The sequence below is a fragment of the Hetaerina americana genome, unplaced genomic scaffold (genome assembly GCF_022747635.1).
Source record: "Hetaerina americana unplaced genomic scaffold, ioHetAmer1.1.p SCAF_1, whole genome shotgun sequence".
NCBI lineage: Eukaryota > Metazoa > Arthropoda > Insecta > Odonata > Calopterygidae > Hetaerina > Hetaerina americana.
In genome coordinates, this window is record NW_027286069.1 from 12797216 (window position 1) to 12808138 (window position 10923).

A 10923-nucleotide genomic window follows, 5' to 3' on the forward strand; every position below is an offset into this window, starting at 1 on the left:
GATTGCCCACCAGAAAGCCGTGGGCGTGGAATTCTGAATCAGAAAGACACATTGAAAGAAGTAGGCGAGGTCAATTCCAGACAAATGTCCTTTTCCATTTCATAGAATTGATATACTCTATATTAACGCTTGACATGCAACTCTGTATCTCCTCATGGACTTGAGATATCCTTCAATCCACACCACGCCAACTGTGAAACCTTGTGTTTCTTGTCGTATGGAATTTTAATCCGATATTTCATCTTTGACCTCCATCGGGAATGGAGGCACATGCATTGAAGACAATGCGTTTGCTTCAATTGCCCTCTTGCTTTTCCTCATTCCGTTTCATTTCCTCCGAGTCTCATCAACTCATAACTTTCCCATTGGTATTTTACACCGCGGTCGGATTATGGACGAGAGAGCGGAAGAGCTTCACTCATTATCTAACGGTAGGGAGACCCATGAGCTTCCAGATATAACAGACATCTACAAAACATATGCTGGTCAATTTTCGTAAGGACAGGAAGCAGAGTACTGACGAGCGTTCGTGCTCGGGCAAGTACTCGCAAATTCCTTCGTAAAATTAGCCTCAATATATGCACTATTTCTTGCAATGGATCACTTTGAAAAACGTGTTCCCCACGTCTCTCCCCTATTTCCCCTCTCCACCTATTTTCCCTCTCCCTTCCGACATCAGAACTCGGACGGAGAGTGAGTAAAACGCAAATGGTGCCCCCAGTCACCTTTGGTGCCACTCTCCCCTCCCCTTCCTCCAACCCCCATTATCCCCGATCCTACTAGAGGGGTGGAGGGTTTTCAGTGTTCGTGGAATACGGGAAGGGAATGAGGAGGGACGGGGAGGGGGGGAGGGAGCCGGGTGGAACGTATTCCGGAGACCTGCAGAGAGAAGGGGGACTAATAATACTACATGGGAGGGGAAATGAGGGAGAGAACGAAGGGGGGAAGGAGGAGGAAGCAGATGACGGGGGGGAGGGGGGGCGAATGGTGTGGGGAACCAGGTGCGCCTCCCGTGGCAACGCGGCGTGGTCGTAGCCCAGTTGTCGTCATCATTGCATCGTCCACTCTTAACGGCTCGCAGAGATAAGAACCCCGTGAAACGGGGGAAGTATTCCAGTGGCGTGAGTCGAAGGACTGGGTGCGAATGATGACGGTGGAAGCCTTTTCACTTGCTCGCATCGTCTAATCGAAAAAATCACCCTCCAAGTTGGTGAGAAATTGATGTTAGTCAGTTCACTCTTCATTGAGATACGGGAATAACTTGTACATGGCCTAAATATGCAGTAGATACAAAGTAATACTACTTCTGGGCGATTAGAAATTTAATTTTTACCCAATTGTTGCCTCTTATGCATTTGATTGCTGTGCGAAATTACCAAAAGGCTATTGGATCTTCTCAAACACATCATAAATTGCTATTGAACAAGACGTTTTCAAGTACAACTGTAACTAATTATCGCCTTACCGAGGCTCTTCATAACCTTTTTCTGGAAAGTAAGCAATTGTCACGATTTTATTTCATAAATTAGACGGAAAATTAACATATTTTCCTCGGCATCTCTTTTAATGTTTCTCCAACATTCTTAAAGTACGAATGTTCACAACATTTCAAAATTTTCGAGGATGCATGTGTGTATAGCTCTGCCAAAGTTTTCAGCACTCAATATTCCAATAATTTCCGTAAAATCAATCGTGGAGTATAAACTCTAATATATATATATATATATATATATATATATATATATATATATATATATATATATGTATATATATATATATATGTATATATATACATATATATATATACTAACTCACATATATGTTTTCCCGCAATTCTTAGTGTGGTTTTAGACATTTTTCCCCATAGACGGAATAAAACCAGCGATTAATTTACATGAAAATCATACATAATTTTATGAAGCTGTAGCACGCTGCAACAAATGTTGAATTGGATACATATTCATTTACATGGAAACCTAAAGAAAAGGGATAGGAACACACATAAAGGACGAAAACCAGAAGAAGTGAGGAAGAGAGGACCCCCGCAGATTTCAGTGTAAATTACGTATCCTAAATAGCTCAAGTGGTTACAGCATTGGTCCAGCAAGTCGAAAGATCCGTGGTTCAAGTTACAGTCAAGGAAATATTTCTGCGCTTGTAATCTTCTGGATTTCCCCTTCTTCACCTCTCCTGTGTTCGCCCTTTACGTATGTGTGTTCCTATCCCTTTTCCTTATGCCTATTTCCATGTGAATGAATATTTGTTTACCATATGGCGGGTTTTCGTGTTTGAAAATGGAAAATAATATACATATATATATATATATATATATATATATATATATATATATATATATATATATATATATATATGTGTGTGTGTGTGTGGGTGTGTGTGTATATATATATACACACACATATGTATATGTATACAAACAGGATAAGGATAAAAAAGGAACAAGGATAAAAATGTTTTAAAAATGAAAATAACTTTCGGTGGAATATTTCGGTGGTCCCAGCCACCTTCATCAGAGAACGAGGAGAACTCAAAAAAATTATAAAAATTTATATATGTATGGACATAGAAGGTTGGTGAACGCCATGAAGGTGATATCTCTACAAGTTCTCACGGATGACAGTCTCACGGATGTGAAAAATAAATCAATTGAAGAAGCGGAATGGCACTGGCCAACACAAATAAAGATAGAAACATTAAAAATGACACTCACCTTTTTTGAGGACAGAAGGAGCATGCTTGTGTGTGTGTGTGTGTGTATGTATATATACATACATACATACACACACACACTTTTATATATATATATATATATATATATATATATATTATATATATATAAGTATATGTCATAAGTATACCATTAACACAGTAATCAACCCGCAGGTTGGTTTGGTAGGTGATGGTAGAGTTCACCCAGTACTAAGCCCAATACGGCGTGTGAAATTCACACATCAGGGTAGGGGGGCCAGTTCCTTTCCCTGTGCCGGTTATGGTTTCCCAGGAAGATCTGGTACCCGAAAAATCACATAGCTTGGGTATAGCTGCAGGTGCCCAAAGTGCCATATCCGGGTATCGAACCCGGAACCCTCCGGTCAGCAGTCCAACGCTCTACCCACTGGACTACCACTTATGCAGTAATTTTTATATATATATATATATATATAATTATATATATATTAGAAAATATTATATATATATATATTTTTTTTTTAAATTTTATATGTGTATATATATATACACATATATTTATGTGCATATATTGGCAGATATATATGGTATACAGATATATATATATGTATATATATAGGCAGAAGGAACGACTTGTATTTTCCCCTAGAATTATGTGGAAAATCCTGTCTTTTGTGGGTAGCTTATCTAGTTGTGTGATAGCCCATTCTAGTCTAGCCCAGATAGTCTTTCAACGCTAAAGGCCTTTCTACTCTCATGTTTATTTTATGTATGAAACTTCAAATTACTGCATAAGGTATTTGAGGAGATTTAAAACAATGTATTTTCGAATGTTCATAAAATCCAAATGAGGGGTAATTACCCAACTACCTAGCTTAAATTTGTTCTGGAAGTGGAAGTGCCTAATTTTATGTTGGAACATACGTTTTTTGCTTAACTATTTTAAGACTGCGTGAGAAAAATATAAAAGAGATTATCCAATAAAATTTTTTACACGATATTTTTCATTGCCTTATCACTGGAAAAAGGGAGTAGACAAATACTACTTGTCGTTGCACCCAACGGTTCTCTTCCGACAGGCTTGCTGCGAGAGGTGGATAATGCGATGGACTGAAAAACGATCGACACTCCCTTGGGAAAATGATCAAAGCATTCGCGATAGACTGTGGGCGCTAGTGTATCGTATATATTTGGATGACCTCGCGGAGTCTCCTACTAACAGATTGATAAGATATGGCCTGCGGAGGAATGAAAGGGAAGTCTTAGAAATACAGCGCCTGTTTACTCTGTCGACTCCTCCCTACGTTGAAGTAATGGGAACGACAAACGAGGTCCCGTTTACGTGATTTAGCGTGGGAAAACCGTACAAAAGTACAAACACTATGGGAGACGGCGGGAGGGAGGGGTGCGATGAGCGGCAGCGAAAGGGGTTCGTTGGATCCCCTTACCAGTGCGGCCAATGCACGGCATGAAATTCACGCGCGGCTGTGCACGGAGTCATTTCAAGGTCTGTTGACCACCCCTCACTCGGTGAGCTGCCAGCAGCGCGGTGAAATTTCATGACTCCTTCCTCCCACCCTTCCCTACTCTCTCTTTCTCCGTCTCCCTGCTCGGACTGCCATTTTTACACATAGGTGTACCAAGCAGGAATCGCTCCATTTTCCCCACTAGGATAGCTTAAATTAAGCTTAGCTTAGCTAAAATTCAACTTCTCTCATCAAATCTAATCTTAAACCGAGGAGATTTTGTTTAGCATTCTGCGTCTCATTTACAAACTACTTTTGTTCCGCTGAAAGTCGAAAAGAGTAATATTATTACGAGTGGTTCACCACTAGTAAAATTCCCAAGATAATGGTGTTTCTCATACGGTTCGTAGCAATTTTACCTGTCAATGCTGTATTGCATTAATTAGGCATGTGAAACAAAATCCATAGCGAACAGAAGACAAAGTCTGTGAAAAATTCTACGTGTTAACGATTCGTAGAAACTCCTCACCAAAGGTAAGTTCCCATTATAATCGAGAACTACACATATTCTTAAATCTTTCATCTACTCATCTCCAAAATACTTCATGCTAGCTGCCTACATGTTAATGGATTTCTCAATCGCATTGATATTTTTCATTCGATTAGAAGGAAGGTGAACTGTGTGACGTGATATTGCTGATTTGCCAAAACCCCTTAAATTTTTAATCATATCAAATCCTATCACATTGAAATAAGATTGCAACACTCAATAAACCTATGCATTTAAATAGAATATTGACTGAACAAAAAACTTCAAATTATTTAAAGAATAGCGTTTCGTATTCGTACTTCAAGCCTTGGTGATCAATTTTTAATCCTGTAATATTTTGGAACTACACATTTCATCTTCCGTGAAGATTTCAGCCCATCCACCAGTGCTTTGCAGTAAAATAATCATGTTCTTCCTCCCTTAAAGGATTTGACCTATGTAATAAGACTATGGAAAATATTAAAGGTATCTGAATTGATCCCTTTACATTCAAAGATTGAACATTATACCAAAATTAACAATTACTAAGGTAAACATTTTGAGTTTAAATGGAACGTAATTACTGTTCTACGTTCTTTTATATTTCAGTTTAAAATTTGGAAATATTTGAAAACCAGATATTAATTTACAATATTTTTTCCTGCATTATTTGCGGATTAATACAATATAAATAAATGAAATTAAGGGGAAAACCGATTTAATATGAAAATTCAACTTGAATAATATATACCTATTTAGTTTGAATAACATCCATTCATTATTTAAATGTTTCCTACTAGATTTCGATCGCTCTGATAGTGCACAGCGTTTTATTTTTAGCTTGGTAATTTTCCACGGCTGATTTTAAGAATATACCAAATGGGTATGGCAGAATAAAAATCTCGCGCTAGGTATGTCTGGAAATGTGTCAGATCGTAGGTATTGGATCCAGGATAAACCTACCTTAGCTAGCGGATTGTGAATAAATCTTGCATTACAAGTAATTTTAATGAAAATTATAAAATGCTTAGAGGGGCTTCTTTAGTTATCATAGATGCCCACAACACTGTTGTAATGGTGGAACTTTTGATTGTATAATTTGTCGGTAGTAATAAAGTATTTATTCATTCATTCTAGGCCAAAAAGCATGAATTGATACCAATCTATTTTAATTTACATCAATGCAAAGGTCACGTTTTCAAAAATATAATTCCGTGATGCATTTGAAACCTTAAGTATATCCTTGCTTTATATTCCACATCTCTCACAAAACCTTTCTCTTTAATATCGGTGGAAAAAACTACCGGTAGATCAATTATTAGCAGTTGTAGATTGATAATTGACCTACTTAGATCATTTGTCAATCTACAACTACTTATATTTTGGTAAGTGTGTATGCAGTGGTAGCACTCATTTTATTACTTAAGAACTTGCAATACAAAACTATTTATAATATCTAAACCTAAATTTAATGATACCTATAAATAGGTTTATTTGATTATGACATAGTTAGTTCTGACTCGAAGTAACCTCCAATATGTAAGTTTTTGCATTAGTAATCGATACATTCAGCATGAAATAACTTGTTTTAATTCGTCAAACTTTCTGAGATTTTTCAAAACCTACGACGTGAGCAAAGTAGATTGCAAGGAGCGAAGCGTCCAAGAGAGTAAACCCTAGCAGTACCTTGTCCCCACGAATTTTGGGAAAAAGCACGAACAAAGATAAGCCATCGAACCTTAATGCATGGGTGGAGCAGCGGCGGAAGCGAGGCGACCGAACTCCGGGTGTGTTCTACACGGAAGAGAAGGCAGTTAGGAGGGAGGATCGAGGAACACTTGGGAGGACCCCGAAGGCCAATAGGAACCGGAAGTGTCTTTCGGAGAGAGGGGAAGGAGCGAGAATAGGGAAGGGCATTAAAAAAAGTGGGAGAGGGTTTGGGAAGTGAAGTTGGAGGGAGAGAAACCATTGGGGAGTAGGGAAGCGTTTCGAGGGTCGGACCGGAGGAACTTGCATTGGGGGTCCCAGCGGCCAGAAAAAATAAGTAGGTGCACTGCTGATTTGGGGCACCCTAGGAATAAGAGAGGGGACTTAGAAGGAGAGAGGGTTGTTACATTGCTTTCCGACGCTATAGGGTCGATGATTTTCCTGCTACTGTCCCAAGGCTCTGTCGAATATAGAAAGCAGAAATCTTAGGTTTCTTCTGATTTTCGTGCTAGGTGCATTGTGTTTACATCGTTCCAATAATACATTTGCATTATGTTTCTACCATGCCCACACGGTTTGATTGCCCATTTAAATGTTGATATTTACTTGACCTCTTAAGTATTTAAGAAAGCGAAGAAATTTATGGCAGTTCTGTCAATTGGACTAAGAAAGACTAACTACAGATTTCAGTGTACATGGCAATGACTGACTTGAACACATCTTTAATCTTCCGTTTTTATTTGCGCACACGGCATTCAAACACGAAAATCTACGCCATGGCGGACATATATGCATTCACATGGATACAAATATGAGGGAAATGGATAGGAACACTTGTAATAATGCACACACACACACGCACACACATGAGGTGTGTTCAAAACGTAAGGTGACTTTTCAAATTTCGCGGGGAACATACGTTTGATTTTCGATTTCCTTGTTATGATGTGCTGGCACATATGTCCTTACATGTTTTTACAGTTTCAACAATGTAACATATTTAGTCTGTTATCAACAGATACAAATGTTACACGTGTTTTGGTATGATCGGCGATTTTCTGCTATCAAAAATAATGGATCAAAGAATTCGCGTCAAATTTTGTGTAAAAATTGGAATTGAGTGCTCCAAAACAATTGAAATGGTGCAGTGGCATATATTAAGTACGCTATGAGTAAAAAAATGTTTATAATTGGTACAAGCTTTTCCAAGATGGCCAAGAAGATGCCAAAGAGGAACCTCTCTCTGGACGCCCCAGCACGTCGACAACAGATGAAAACATTGAAGCAGAGATGAAAATTGATTTTAAAAATCGTCGAATCACTCTTTGTAGTACCTGTTTGGCAGCCACCAATAGTGAACGTTTTCAGTGAATTTGTGAAAATGGAGAAAATTGGTCATCGTAATGTGATACAAAACTTTAATTTTAAAGGCCTCATTCCAACCAATATAAAAGCTAACCTGAATTCTACTCTGGGTGAGTCTGCTCCTTCGTTTACAAGAGTCAAATATTGGGTAGCATAGTTTAAACGAGGCCGTACGAGCTGTCAAGACGAGCATCGCGTTGGTCGACCAAATGAGGTGACGACTCCAGAAACGGTGAAGAAAATCCACAAAGTGATACTATATGATCGTCGACTGAAAGTGCATGAGCTAGCAGACATAGTAGGCATTTCAAAAAGTGCGGTTCATTGCATATTAACTGAACATTTGGGCATGAGAAAGCTGTATGCAAGATGGGTCACACTCGAGCAAAACCACTGTCGTGAAGATGTTTCAATTTAGTGTTTAGCAAAGTTTCACAGCAACAAAGCAGAATGTTTGCGCCGTTTCATAACTATGGATGAAACATGGGCCCATTTCTTCACTCCTGAGACAAAAAAAAACAATCAAAGCAATGGATTCAAAAGGGAGGACTGTCTCCAAAAGAGGCGAAGACCGTTTCATCTGCAGGTAACGTCATGGCGTCGGTGTTTTTGGATGCGCGAGGGTTAATTTTCATTGGCTATCTAGAAAAAGGAAAAACGATCAACGACTAGTATTATGCGAACTTATTGCAACGTTTGAGCGAAGAAATCAAGCAAAAGCGGCCGCATTTGGCTAAGAAGAAATTGTTGTTTCATCAAGACAATGCACTAGCTTACAAATCCGTTATTGCAAGGGCCAAAATTCACAAATTAAAGTTTGAATTGCTACATCATGCACCCTGTTCGCCAGATGTAGCTCCCTCGGATTATTTTCTGTTCGTATACTTGAAAAAATGGCTCGGTGGTCAAAGATTTCCTAATCGTGAAGAAGTGATGTCGGCAGTTGATGGCCATTTTGAGGAGCAAGACAGTTCTTATTATAGAAAGGGTATCGAACTTATTGAACATCGCTGGGAAAAGTGTACAGAATCGAAAGGAGATTGTCGACAATTAAATACATTTTTTCCAAAATATTTCTGTTTTCTTTGTTGGGTTGGGTTCTGGGGTTACCTCCGTGTATATATGCATCCTAGTGAATTATTAACAAAATATAATTCCTGTGCGTAATTATTATTGATAGCATCCAAAAAATTGGCATGCAAGTTCCTTAAAAGTGTAAGGTACTATTTTAAATGTACACGCCACTACTTTTCACAATGAGATTGATTTTATTCCGCGTGAGCTATTCAGTTGCCATTGCAACGAGAGGTCTTCTGGAGTAATAATTAAGAGGCTCCACAGTCACTCTTCAGTTTACAATGAATTATCCCTGATCAAGTTAAATTTTGCCATTACACCTTGGATATGTATTCCAAATTATGTAATGCGTAAATAAATAGCGAAAAAATATTTCAAATGACTCTAAAAAATTCTTCAGAAATTATGCACAATACGAAGCCAAAAAATGGGCCAGCTTTCGTCGTATAAAACCCATAGGCAGTGCCGGGGAGCAGAAGAAGGGAGAGCTAGTCCTAAGACTATTCATTTCTTTTATACTTTCTTCATCGTTCAGCCCGCAGAAGGGCCGATGCAAAAATTTTTTGCCCGCGCTCTGGTTTCCGATACCTGAGAAGCATCCTGATCTGGCACCAACGCCAACGGAAAGAAAATTGCAATTTCAAAGGAGGGATGTGAGAGAGTGATGTGTGAGAGATCTCTCGGGGTTTCGCGAACCCCTTTTTAGTCTCATCTCCCCGAATCCAGCTCTTTACTCCTCGACCCTATCTCCCCCAATTCGTAACCCGCCATGCTCTCCCCTCCCCTCTCATCACAGAAAACCGTTCCTTTGGCATGAAAGACCGGTCCCTTCCTCACCCTCCAAGCCCGACGGTTAAAGGTCCAACGTTTTGAATCCTGGCTTTTGAATGATGGGGAGGGGTGGGGGTTGAGATGTCCGCCCCCTTGAAAGCCATTCTGTCGGAAGGTGGCACGCGCCGTCTGCTTCCCCCCTCCATTCCGATTTCCCCCCCCCCTACGCCCCGCCTCGCCGTCGTGCACTCTCTTTGGGTAACAGGGGGTCGCTGTCGCCCCTTCATCATTCACGCTCAGGACCCCCCTAAAACCCATGAGGGTGAAAAGCATCGAATACATGAGACGAGAGTTTACTAGGGAATTCTCCTCAACGCAGAAGAGCGCGTCCAAAGAAGCATGAACATTTCCGTTTCGCTGAGATAATGGCCGCGTGACTAACGAAACGGAGCGAAGAACATAGATGGTTTCAGAAAACGACAGTCTTTGCCAACAGAACTGAGGTCTATGGACTTGCAATCATTGCTGAATGATCTTCGCAGCTGCACCGTTTCCTTCGAAACGGATGCGTGATGTAACATCCAATTATGTCTGCAGCGTTTCCCAAGAATAATTTGGTAGTCTACCGTTTAAAGTAGTTTTGGTTGGACACAAATGAACACTGCCGCTTTTCTAAGCCTTGCCTAACAAGACACATCATGATAATATTTACTATGATTAAGTCTTCTTCAACTACGCATGCTTTCTACCTCCATCCTATCCAACATTCCTATTCTTTTCCTCCCCCTACTTCGCTTGCCTCACCCTCTCCCCTCTATAACACAGTCTTCAGCATTGCATTGCCAATCAAAATGCTCAGCATCCACACTTCCTACCTCCTTTGGATTTCTCCAAACGACCCTTTCTTCGCCCTCACAATGCCTAGCACTTCTTCTAATGCTTTCCTTTCCGTCCATTTTACCTTTTCATTCATTCTCCACCCCTTTCTCTCAAAAGCCTCCAGTTCAGGCCTATGATATTACTTCAAGAACCAAGTTTCCACGACGTAGAATACCACGCTACATGTCAAAGTTTTAACTAGTATTTTCCTTAAGTCCATACTCGATATCTCTGCCATCAAATCTCTATTACTTATGAGAGCTTCTTTGCCTGACACAATTCTTCTTTATATGTCCCTACCACTTAGATCATCTTGGTGCAAAACACTTCCAAGATAAGTGACTGCTCTAGTTTGCGTTCATGTATGTATGTCCTCCAATTTAAATTTTAAACTCGTTTCCCTCTTTCTCCAAAAATGCGTCT